Source organism: Cavia porcellus, unplaced genomic scaffold (assembly GCF_034190915.1).
Source record: "Cavia porcellus strain 051 isolate PalLab524CR breed Dunkin Hartley unplaced genomic scaffold, mCavPor4.1 scaffold_28, whole genome shotgun sequence".
In the NCBI taxonomy this organism is placed as follows: domain Eukaryota; kingdom Metazoa; phylum Chordata; class Mammalia; order Rodentia; family Caviidae; genus Cavia; species Cavia porcellus.
In genome coordinates, this window is record NW_026947511.1 from 25706224 (window position 1) to 25719614 (window position 13391).

Sequence of the window (13391 nt, forward strand, 5' to 3'; positions counted from 1 at the left end):
GTATTAGTTTGAGTAAGAAACACCCAGCTGATTGGCCTGGCAGGACTTACTAAAGAGGGAAGACTCCCACTGGAGTGGGTGGCATTAGCCAGTAGGCTTGCAGCTGGATGGAATAAAAAGTGAAGGAAAAGAAAGTCTCATTTCTGCTTCTGTGTTGGACATGCAGCCTTATTGACTATCCTCATATGTCTACTGCCATGCTTCTGTCTCAGACTCTTCACCTTTATAGGACAGATTCTTTAGCTCAGATTTTTCCAGATTTTTCATCATTCCAAGGAGGATCCTTTGGCTCCCCCATGCAGACACTGATAGTTCTCTGGAGTGAGTGCCAGTATTTCTGCCTTTGAATAGCTTATTCAGCTCTCTACTATGCAGGTGACCGTTTGATACTCTTTCACTCTACAGGCAGTCACTCTTTGAAGCCTACCTTGTAAATCATATGTAAACAGTACATTTTTAAGGTATATATTATGCTAAATCTGTTACTTTAGTGACCTTTAATACTTAGTGAATCGTAATTGATACACCAACTGATATATGCCAAAGGTATAAATATGATTCAATGAAAAATGATAAACTTTCAACAATTGGACATCTATTTATAATAAATATGTAAATGAAATTTGACACCTAACTTTTACCATGTAGAAAAATAAATCAACAATGAACAAACCTAAGCTAAAACCTTAAAATTATAAAACTTCTACAAATGAGAAAAAAATACTGCAACTCTGTATAAATCAAGGATGAAACACAAAAGCATACTCTATTTATAATAATATTAATAAATTTGACTTCATCAAAGTTAAAAGTTATTCTTTAGACAAAATACTGTGAAGAGATTAGAAAAACAAGTCATAAACATAGAGAAAATATTTACAAATTATGTAACACAATAAGGGACTTGATTCTAGATATATAAATAACTTTCAAACAATTTGAAAATGATCAAATAGCACAATAAAAAACAAATGCAAATAGTAATTGGGCACTTCAATGAAAAAGATACATAAGTAAAAAGAAGCATACAAGGAAGGTGTTTAAAGAATCAAACTTGAAAATAAAGTAAAAGTTATCCAAATTGGAAAGGACAAAGTACAACAAAATTTTCATGTAACTTTATCCCATATGCCGAAAATACCAAGGAACACACACACATACACAGCACCACTAGCTCAGCACACTTGTGGTATACACAAAATACAAACAACTGCATTTCAATATACCAAAATAAAAATTTGAATTGAAATTAAGAAATAATTCCATTTATAACTACACTCAAAAGTGTAAAATCTTGAAAATAAATTTAAAAGACAAGATAAACTTGAAAAACAACAAAATTGAATATTAAAACTTAATACAGAACTACAGTTACCATACAGGGTGATGCTGGGAAAAAAAAAGGCAGATATATACAGTAAATGGAATATAATTGAATCTAAAAATAAACCCTCATATTTATAGTCAGTTGATTTGTGGCAACATAATTGGAAAATAATAATCTTTCAATAGATGATTCTGAGTAAGAGAATACTCATACATACAAAAATTGATGTTGTGAGTAAGAATTTAATACTGTATAGAAAAACCAATTCAAAATGGATCAATGACCTACATATAAAACTAAATTAAAAATGTGGGCGAAAATTGGATTAAACAATGATGCTTTTATTTTAAAAACCAAATGCATAAGAGAAAAGAAGATAAACCACAAATCATCAAAACATGCAACATTTTTAAGAGACACCATCATGAAAATTAAAAGACATCTCACAGAACAGGAGAAAACTTTTGGAGCCATATTATAATATATGAGCAGAATATAAAAAGCACTAATTTATCTCAGTAGTAAAACATAAAATCAATTTTCATTTAAATGGTATTTGTTTAAAAAAAAACAAATGGACAATAAACACATGAAAAGATTTTCAACAATTAGCTATCTGGGAAAGGCATGGCAAAGCCACAAGATGATGCCACTTTAGTCCCACTATGATGGCTATAATCAATGATAAATAATAACATGCACTGATAAGGATGTATAGAACCAAATCCCTGATAAACTACTGACAGTAATGTAAAACGTTCAGGTCTGGTACATGTGACAGTCTGGACATTTGTCAAGCTTAAACATAAAGTTATATGACCCAGAAATTCCACTCATAGGTTTATATCTAATAGAAATAAAAACAAATGTTTAAATACAAATACATAAACACATACAATTGAACATGACATTTTTCAGCATTATTAGTTATGACGAGAGGAACAAACAATCCAGATAGTTATCAAGTTATGAACAGATAAACAAAATGTCATATATCTACATATCAAAAAGATTATAAGAAAAAAAGGTAGTGATACATGCTATACATAGGTAAGTCTTAAAACTGTTATGCTAAATGAAAGAAACCAGTCTCAAAACCATATAGGTTATGATTACACTTACAAGTAATATCCAGAATAGGAAAATCCCTAGACAAAATGCAGATTGATAGTTTCCTTATGAGGAGATGAAACTGTTTTATAAATGTAGTGATGATTATGGAACCTTCAGCATACTAAAAACCACTGAAATATATATTTTAAATATATGAATTTTATGGCTTGTGAATTGTACATAAACAGTGTTATTATAAAAAAGTGTTCAATATCATTAGTTAATAAAGAAATACAGGGCTGGGGGTTTAGCTCAGAGGCATAAGCGTCTGCCTGGCAAACACAAGGTTGTGAGTTTGATTCCTGGCACCAAAAACAAAGCAAAACATAATAAATAAATAAATAAATAAATAAATAAATAAATAAATAAATAAATGCAAATTTAAAGTATAAAGAGTACATATATGTTATATTGCCAGAAAAGAAATCAACACTATCAAGTACTAGAAATGATGGGAAACAACTAGAACTCTCATATAATACTAGTGGAAATGAAAACTAATCTGATGGCTTTGGAATCCAATTGGGAATTTCTTATAGATTAAGACATACAGATACCACATGAGTCAGCAAATCCACTCCCATGTATCTGCCAAAGAAGTAATTCATTTACAGATAGAAATCCATGGTTTTATTCCTCTTAAATACACCAGTCCTTCTGTTTAATATTTTTTCTTTTCTCATTCCTTTCTTAATTTAACATTTAAAGCCCAATCCTCATCATTTCAAGCTTCAGAGCCAATTCTTTAAACTTTGATTGTTATCAGTCTTAAATTCATTCAATTTCTATATACATTTCCATTAAATCTAGCAGTTTATTCATCATGTCACTGACCACAACCATGCACAGGTGCCATTTGTCTTCATTTACTTTCTCATTGTTATGGTTTATACCTAGATATTCAAAGCCTTATAAATCATCAGTGGGCTTTTCAGAGGTGTCTGGACCTGGTGGGTGTAAATGTAGATTAAGTGAAGTGGACTAAGTGAAGTAGATTAAGTGAAGTGTAGTAAGTGAAATGGACTAAGGGTGATTAGTTCACTGATCCCAGGATGGGAAGCCCCAGCCTTGGGAGTTGGTGGCTAGTAGCCTGGATGAAATAGAAAGGGAAAGATGGAAGGCAGGCCTCCTGCTTTTCTGCTTGCTATGCCATGGACCAAGCCCTCTGCTGGGCCACCCTACCTTGGAGATAGCCATCTGTGGTCGAAAACTTCTACAGACTGTTAGCTAAAATTTAACCTTTTCTCCTTTAACTTGTGGGTGTCACGTATTTTGTCTCAGGAATGAAAAAGTAACTAACACAACTCTGAACAGTAAGATCCAACAGGGAGACTCTGTATGCCTTTTGGCTGAGATTAAATTTAATTATTAAATTTCTAGAATCTATCATAACTGAAGTACAGATACCCTTAAAAAACTGAAGTACAGATGCCCTTTTGCAAAGATAATATAAACATTTTAATCATTTAAGCCTCATGCTACTAATAAGGGTAAATTTAAACCAACCTTAGTTGTTCCCATATGACATAATGCATAAGAAAAATAATTCAACTATATCAACAACTGGAGTGACACAGTACAGAGAAATAAACAAGAAAGAGAGAATTCATAGTAGGCATTTACCAGGGTGATCTAAAAGCACAAGTTAAATTATCTAAAGATGTTTTGCTTAGATTTTTTTTTGGGGGGGGGAATTGCTATATAATTTCACACAAACTACAAAGTAATTTAGAAAACCCAAGTATCCTCATGCTATTTATTCTTTAGACAAAGAAATTAATGGAATGCAAGTAAATTTTAATCTGTTCTTTAGTGATGGCAGTATTTCTTTAAAAGTTTCAAATCTAATACTTCCATCTTGCAGAAAGTACCAAGCCCGATCAATTTTTTCATGGAAGGGAATGTGTTGGTATAAACAACTACGGTTTTTACTAGATCTAAAATACTTAGGAATGACCCTTTAATAAAGACCCTCTTCCTCTATCCTGACCCCTACATTAATATTGCTTGCAAGCTGCAGAAGAAATTAAGAGAATTATCTGATCATCTCTGCTCCAAACTTTCTCAAATTCATTTTCTAATTCACGGTAAATTGGTAAAGAAAATAAAATAAAGTAGGAAGAACACAAATCTCCAAAGTTTCCCTCTTTTATTAAACCACATAGCTGCAATATTTCTCACATATTCTAGATCCCAGCACATCTCTGACAAAAATTCACCTTGTTGTCCATTGCCTTTAAAAACTTGATCCTAGAGGAAAAATTGCAAAACTAGTGTTCTTTGGCATTGTATACTGGCACCAGAAATGGGACTGTGTTTTTGCTTAATTTTGCTTTGAATTGATTTGGCTGTCTACACTTAAAAACCAATGGGTTTTTATATTAGAAATCTATAATTCTGGGTTGGCTTAAGAAACTGGACATCTGACAATGCAAAGACTACATTCATGCTCTGGGGCAGAGTTGATGCTGACCCCTTACTGAAAGCCCTTGGTCTTCTCATCACATACACACACTCTTTTCATTCATTACTCTTTCTTTTCATTCATTACTTCTTTTTCCCCTACTTTAGATATTTTAATTTTCTCTTCCTACCTTAGGTGTCCACTGCACACAAAGTTGAAATGGACAGAGTGATAAGGAAAGGTCATTTTTAGAGGTATCTTAATGTTAGGAAGAATTCTCAAAAAATGTTCTGCAATTTTTTTAACCTCTATTAAGAACTCAATAGGTCTTTGTGGACTAAGAATGGAAATTAAATAGTAAACATAACACTGATTATAAGGTAAAATACATTTCTAGTTCCAAACAATCAGCTTACAAATGATCTAGTTGTGCTTCCTCATTAGAAGATGATGCCTGATTTCACTTAGGTCATATAACATGAGCTAATCACCAACCTAAGCAGTTATTTAAGAGTTAGAAAAACGACTGCATGCTAACAGAGTTATCAGGCGTAAATATATGTTTTTAACTTTCTGCTTCTTTAGTTAGAGAAGATAGAATAATGGAAAAAAGGTAATCGATTCTTGAGACTTTTGCAGGCTGATGTGCCTAATGGCTGGTCTCTTGTTCAAAAGTATACAGAAAGATTTCTCTTCTCTGCACAGATTCTAAAAATGCAACTTACTTTTTACGTTCATGTTTATTGTGCTACTATTATTCATTTACTATCTCTTATTGGCAGAACCCAATTGATCCCCACTTTACAAGTATTACAAATATAACAAGTCTTTCTAGTTTCTAGAACCTTGGAATAACAAGAATTAAGATTATTTCAATACCTCATCTTCCATTTAAAGATAATTCCAGAGTTTAGTGATTTTCCAATCACTGAAGGAAGAGAAAAGTCATTAAAACACAAAATACAAAAATGAAACCCAGTTTTAAACAGTAGAGTTCTCTATTTATGAGCTCTGTAGAGCAAATCACACTCTAGGGACACACTACATACACATTTTTAATTTAATGGAATAATGAACTGGTTAAAAGGAGTAGATCAAACCGAATTTACATTTGGCTTCAAGATCTTCATTTACTCAACAACTATTTCAAAGGAGTAGATTAAACCCAATTTGGCTTCAAGATGTTGGTTTATTCATCAGTTAATCATCAGTGTGCTTGCTGGTTAACTGTTTGCCAAATACCAGCATGAGGAGTAATACTGGGAACTTTTCAGTTTCAGTGAAGTTTAACACGCCAGTTAACTGCATGAGACACTTTAAGTACATAATTTTAGCAGGTGACTTTGCCCATGTCAACTTTTGGCCTATCAATGTCTTTGATAAAAGACTTTATGTGTATTTGAAAGTTGAATATTTGTTAGATATACCCAGAGATTCCGGTCAGCTCTTTCCAGAAAAGATTTTTGGAAAAATAAAAATTAAACAAGAGGAAAAAAAGAAGACTAATGTTCATCAAGTAATAGTGCCCACATGATGTAGCATTTGGTACGTTCATGGATTACCCCATTGGATCCTACTATTATCTTCATGATACAGAGGAATATCTCCTTTACTGGGCAGATATAAGAGAGATTATATAACTTTTATAAGAATATACAGTCAATATTTGAACTAATTCTTTTTCTATACTTCACGTATGGTACAAAAACCATAATATTCACCACCATTAAAAATTTTTTAGGATTAGTGGATATTTTACTTTGTTTATTCATCATCTCATTAAACATTTATTACTATATGTTAATTAAGGAAACAGGCAAGCAAGCAAAAAGGCTTCAATGATTGTATCCCTAGAGTTTAGCACAACGTACTGCACATAGCAGGCACTGAAGGCATATTTACTAATTTACGAAGATAACCCTGCCCTGAACTTAAATCTATGTAGGCCTGCAGTACCCATAGTATAGCCACCTGTTGTATGGCTAGTTAGTGTTTAAAATACAGTAAAAGTAGATTCAGATGATCTATAAGTATGAAATACACTTCAATTTTCTAAAACAACTTAAAAGGTAAAATCTAATGAATGGATTTTATGTTAATTAAAAATTAAAATGATAGGGGCTGGAGATTTAGCTCAGCGGCATAAGCGCCTGCCTTACAAGCAGGCAGTCGTGAGTTCGATCCCCAGTACCGATAAAAAGGAAAAAGACAAAAAAAAAAAAAAAAAAAAATTAAAATGATTGATAACAGTTTTGGGTATGTTGAGCTAAATGAAATATTAAACTTATTTTAACCTGCTTATTTCTGTCTCTTTCTTGGTGCAGGCACTAGAAAATTTAAAATATTGTGTATAATTGCCCTTGTTTACTGTTGCTCATTATTGATCCAGAGCCTTTAAATCCTGGGGCACTTTTCCATTCCAATTCCATTATCAAAACTAGTGTTATTCTCCCTCTTTAATGTATGATAATAGATTAGTTTTTAAGCACAATTCTTTTTAAATGTCAGTGTTTTGAAAATCAATCTTTGGAGCTAGGAAGTTTTTATATGCAGATGTAAAGTACTCCACACACAGACCCTCCTAAAATATGACTTCCCTTAGCCAGTGATGGAGAGAATATCAGAGTTTTCAATAACGTACCCAGCCCACTATGGCACACACACCATAGTTGATCACCACTATTTTAAACCCTTTCTTGGTGAGAAGCTACTACAGCTTCCCAAATCCATTACTGAATCCAATTTTAAAAGATGAAATCTAACTTCTTCCCCTTGTACCCAAATATTCAAGGCTATTGCCTTTTTATCACCTCATAGTCCTGCTGACTTAATTAATTAAATTTCATCATTACTGTATTTCTAGAGCCCAAGAATAAGCATTGTATTTTTATTCCTGATGTTATTTTATTATCAAGTTCTCCTGTTTCAAAATTAACTCCATCTCAGTCTTCAAGCTTCACCTTAACAACTGCTTACTGAACTCTAAATTGTCAACTATTCTAATTCCATATCTTTTTCCTCCTCTGCATTCTAAAACACTAATATTCTACTTATTCTACAATAATATTCTACTAACATTACTGTGGAAAGTCTCCAGTTTACTATAATTGAATTACTGTACTTCTCCTTGTATTTCATATATGGTTAAGTAGAAAATTTATAATGAAATATCTCAAATATGGGAAGGAGCTCACTGTGCACTTGGGACAGGATTAAACATTATAGTCATTCATGTCTCTTTAAAATGAAAAATTAAGATGAAGGGAAGGTATAACCCAAAGAGTGACATTCACACGTGTGTGTTTTGTTTTGCATTTAAAAAAGCATTCTTATGTGAGCTGTCTTCCCTGGCAAAAGAAGACAGCTGGAAAGAGGCTCCCTGAGAATGGTTGTTGATTTTTGTACAAATGTTAATGCAGGTTATGATTTATCGTTTTTCCTTTTCCAATAAGAAGGAGAAGAATGAGATGAGATTCTAGGAGCTCCACTTATTTATAATTGAACATATTCTTATTTGATAACAGATGATCAACTGAAGTGTAAAACTTAAGTAGCATTCTGTCAAAAAGCAAAGATGTGTGTAAAGCTGAGAGCAATCAGTACTTCTGGCAAACAGCAAGACTCCCCTCTAAAGCCTTTTCTCTTGGCACTGGGGCTTTGCTAAATATGGCTCACCATTTTGTGAGTGGGAACAATCAGCTTTGTAGGTTGTAGGGAAGTATTATAATTAAGTGTCCACCCACTTTTTCCTTTTCAATGAAAGGCTCCCATGAAACTTACTAAAATAAGGTACATCAAGATAGAAGAATTTTTGATGAGTAAGTCAAAGCACTGAGAAAGCTGGCTTCTCACATAGAAAAAATTCTCTAGTTCACAGAAAGTTTTCAAGCTAAATCACTAACACTGTCATATTTAATGATAAAATGGTAAAATCCATAAAGTAAACCTGAAATTTTACAGTTTTTAGTTCGTAGCAACTATAGTGTTCAACCTGAACTGACTTCCTGAGAACAAATTGTAATATGATTCAAAAGTAACAATGGGATTTTAAAAGTTAATTTCGGAGATATATTGCATAATCGGTATTAAAATAATACACTCATTGAATTTAATGGAATTCTTCTGAAAAACAGTTAAAGCACCAAAATAAGATGCATCACTGAGATGGACAAGTGCTTTCAATTAAATTTTCACACATTTCTTACCAGAAAGATCTGGAGCAATATATAGTGTCTACTTTAGACAATTAATGCCAATGGTGCCTGGAAATATCCTTATAAAGAATTGTTTTAAAATGCCCACATGCAACAGAATAAGAAGGCACTCTGCTTAATAACTTGGTTTATATGGATAGCTTGAGTCCAATTACTGGAACACTCAAAACCAACTTTTTTAAAGAGAAAGTGAACTGAATATAGTATTTTCTTCTTTCTGAAGGAATCTTAATCGAGTACTAGCTATATAGTCTTTGATATTACAGAAGAGTAAACATAACAAAAATGAAAAATCCTTTCTCTTCTGAATGACCTGTATTTTTAAGATAAATTTCTTATTTTTAACTTCCTCTTTAATAGATATTATTAATGGAAGCTAGTAGAGATAATGGTGTTCTTAGTGACCACCAGGACGAAATTACAGTACTTGGAAGTATAACTCAGTGATGACCTTAGACATTAATTACTAATCGCTTTGTTAACATTACTTATTACTGTTCCCATGTTTCAAACATTACTTATTACTCCATGGATCAAACAAACTAATCTTCCAACGTAGAAAAATACTTGCATAACTCTTTGTTCAGCATAACTAAGTCAACTACAAAGATCTAGGTTATCTAGGTTTTGGAACTATTCAGTATCTTATAACCAATATTTTACATGTGTTCACATTATCGCAAACTACATAATAATAGCAGGCCATTTCAGATGCTGTTCCACCAAGAGAATACAAATGCATAGGCCCGATTTTCCTGCCTCTTTGTTCCTCATTTCCACTTTTTTCTCAAGTTGTCAGAGTTCATTTGATTTTGCCCATAGAATTTCTTAACATTTTAGTTTTTGTTTTGTTTTGTTTCGGTTCATATTCCCTTAAAAGAGTTTGCTTACCATCATGGAGTTTTTCTTGACAAATCTGATAGGAATTCTTTAAAAATGAAGTCTGCTCTCCTACATTCCTTTTCAATCTTATTTCAACAAGTTCAGTGATTTGAGATTTTCGTGACAGATATAGTTGAAGTACCAAAACCCAGACACATTGCAACTTTAACTTGAAGTCATTTAGAATCCAAGACTCTTCTCTACTAGGTCAAATTACCTAGTTTGGGAATAAGACTGGTGTAGATACATGTCTGTGCAGGGATTTGGTAAGCAGGGGGAGAGAAGGATTGGTAAGCAGTCTATACAAACAGAACTCACAATGTCCTCTGAAACTGATAGATTTAGCTCTACTACATCAGAACACTTTCACAGACACTTCTGTCTCGGTGTTTGTGGGAAATTAATGATGATTTCTCTGTTGTTCTCATGAAGCCTCTTCTTTCAAAAAAAGAATTTTCCTAGGAGATAAATCAGTACTCTTCTTTTTCTCCTAGAGACATATACTTAAATGACATTCCATTTGAAAACTTTTATTGGAAATTTCTCTATGTCATATATATGCAAATTCCATATGTAAATTCATGTATATTCATACATTTATATTTATATATATTCTATCTATCATCTATCCTGCTATATAAGCGATACACTTAAAAACCATTTTTATTTGGCATATGTCTAAAGAAACTAGAAGTCCCACAACTGTGAGAGACCTTAGACATTATCTTGCAGGAATTTCACTTTACAGATATAGTTAAATAAACTTTTGAACAGAGAAGTGTAGTGGACTAAAGGGGGGCCACAAATACTTTGCTTTTCTTCCCACTGAAAATGGAATGTCACTTACCTGCCCTTGAGTCTGGCGAGACTGTCATTGCTATGAGCAACAGAGTATATTAAAAACAGGATTATACCAACATCTGGGTGGAAAAAATAAGAACATTGCAGCTTCTGTTTCCTTAGAAATGTATCATTTTAAACACAACAACTATTCTGTGAGAAGCTGAAGCCACATGGAAAGGCATGTATAGATGCTCTAGTCAACAAACACAACACTCTTAGATAACAGCTACCATGCACTTCAAGACATATAAATTTGCATCGTGAATGTCTGGCTTAGCCAACCTTTGGCAAGGTTCATTCCAACCCAATAACTTGAGAGTGATCACATGAGAAATCCTAAGCAAGGATTGTGCAGCTCTTTCCATTCAATAAACAGATTTGTGAAAGACAATAAGAGTTATTTTAAATCACCGTTTGACAATGCTCTTTTACATAGAGCAAATTCACTGTAACTGAAAGTCACTAAAACAAAGGCTTCAAAGTAATACTAGAGTGAAAGTCAAACTTAGCACATGCATTCTTGCATAACTCATTATGATGTGTTGATGGAACACACTGATTAAATAAACTCTCATTTTCTCAGCTTTTAATTCCAACGTTTTTGTTCTTTCAATATTCATTATGGAATATATTCAGTATCTATTCAACATTCACATGGAATAAAGAATTTTCACAATTCTCAAACATTTATTCACATGGAATAAAGAATTTTCACAATTCTCAAACATTTAAAACAAATCTTTGGAAATTTTTCTATGTAGTAAAACACTATTTGATCTTTAAAAGTATTAGCATTCCCAAATGTTCTTCAAGATACTACTCAGTCCCTACAATGTATTCATTGTAGGATTCTTTCTTTAGGCTAGCTAAATGAAAGAAATTGGCCTGAATTAAATTTTAAAACTCTCTTTAAGATTTCTCAAAAATGTAATCTTGCCAAGAGAACCTATCCAGGTAACATTTTCCAAAAATTATCTGACCACAGTGCCTTTAAATACTTTGACTGCATCAGATTTATGAGAAAAACTAAGAAATGGGGAAAAGATGCAATCTTATCAGCAGAAACCAAATTTTTAAAGAATATTTCACAAAGTATTTTTTCATAATTCGATCTGACAACAGGTAAGAAAGTAAACATTACAAATGTCAGGTATTATGCTAAATTAGATGACTCTTGCAACCTGTTCTCAGTGGTCAGGACTTTTAACATTTTTGGGGGACTATAATAAATCCATATTTGAGAAATGTATACATTAAGGAATAAATAAAACTGCATAATAAATTACTGAATCAATTAAAAATTTTTAACCTGGAATCAGCACCAGATTGGTTTTGTAATTTTAATTCCATAAAATACCAATTAAATTTGCAATACTGGGTCTATCTTACAGAGTTTTGGGGAGATTTAAAAGAGATTCTAAAGTTGGATATGGCCAAAATGATTTCAGTATTCCTGCATTCAACCCCTCATTTCATTTTCTAGTTGAGGATACTGAAATCCAAAAAGAGAGTTTATAGCACAAATGTTAGCCTACATTAGAAACCTCCTCAACTGATTAAAAATGTTAAGAAAGTCCTCTGTACAGCAAAAGTTACATAAAATATATTTCTGGTTCAGGTGGTAATAAGTTTTACCTGCGAATTTTACAAGCATTTTATAGACCACAAAAACATACTTTACTATAGAGCTCATGGCTGGCGTTAGGAGGTGTGGCACTCAAGAAAATTACTCATATGGCACAGGCACTGACGGAATAGACCCTAACCACTGGTTCTTGCTCTTGTGAGTACTGTTGTATAACTTGTGTTAGAAATTCTTCCATTCTGGTTCTCTTTTATACTGCAGCTGTGTTATTGATGCCCATAATACCAAGGGTTCTATTATCTGTTTCCTGGGGCCTCTCAGGATTTCACAGATCTTTTAGCATTATGCCATCCATCTTTTACAAGCATGAGTCATCCCATGTCCTCAGGTTCTAAGCACAGGTAATTATAATTTTATCATCTCTTGCCTAATCCACCATACTTACTTAATTGCTATTTGTATCTTTATATAGCCTACATTCTTGTTCTGTCTTCATGTTGCATAGTTAAATGTTTTGAAAACCTGAAGGAATCACATTGCTATGAACAGTATTAAAACACACACACACACACACACACAACACTATATATATATACATACATATATATATATATATATGTATGTATATATATGTATGTATATATATATATATATATATATATGTATATATATAAAACCTGAAAGTGTTCTATACTTTTAAATTAGAATGGAAAGAAATATTTGCAATGGTAAGTCTAAGTACCTTTATTTAGCTAGTTCTTTTGTGTAGCTCTAAGAAAACATACACTAAAAATAAACACGAGCAGGGATAATTTTATGGCTCTTTCTAAATAAATGGCTTGTGTTTCAAGCCTACAGAGGATGGTTTATACTATTTGACATATGTACCTTCATATAAGTCAGGCTCAACTCTGCTGCATTTGTAATACATGGTCAAAAGTTTTTATTTGAGTACAATTCAGCAGTAAATAGAAAATGGTAGCCTCTTTCTCCTAGATTTAAAGTGGTTACAGTTGTAGCACA

At 32.5% G+C, this 13391-nt stretch overlaps 1 protein-coding gene across 8 annotated transcripts in view; it reads right to left on the reverse strand.

The window, feature by feature from the left end:
- Positions 1-13391, reverse strand: part of Ctnna3 (catenin alpha 3) — a 1637747-nt gene that overhangs the window by 731387 nt on the left and 892969 nt on the right. The window lies entirely within an intron of this gene.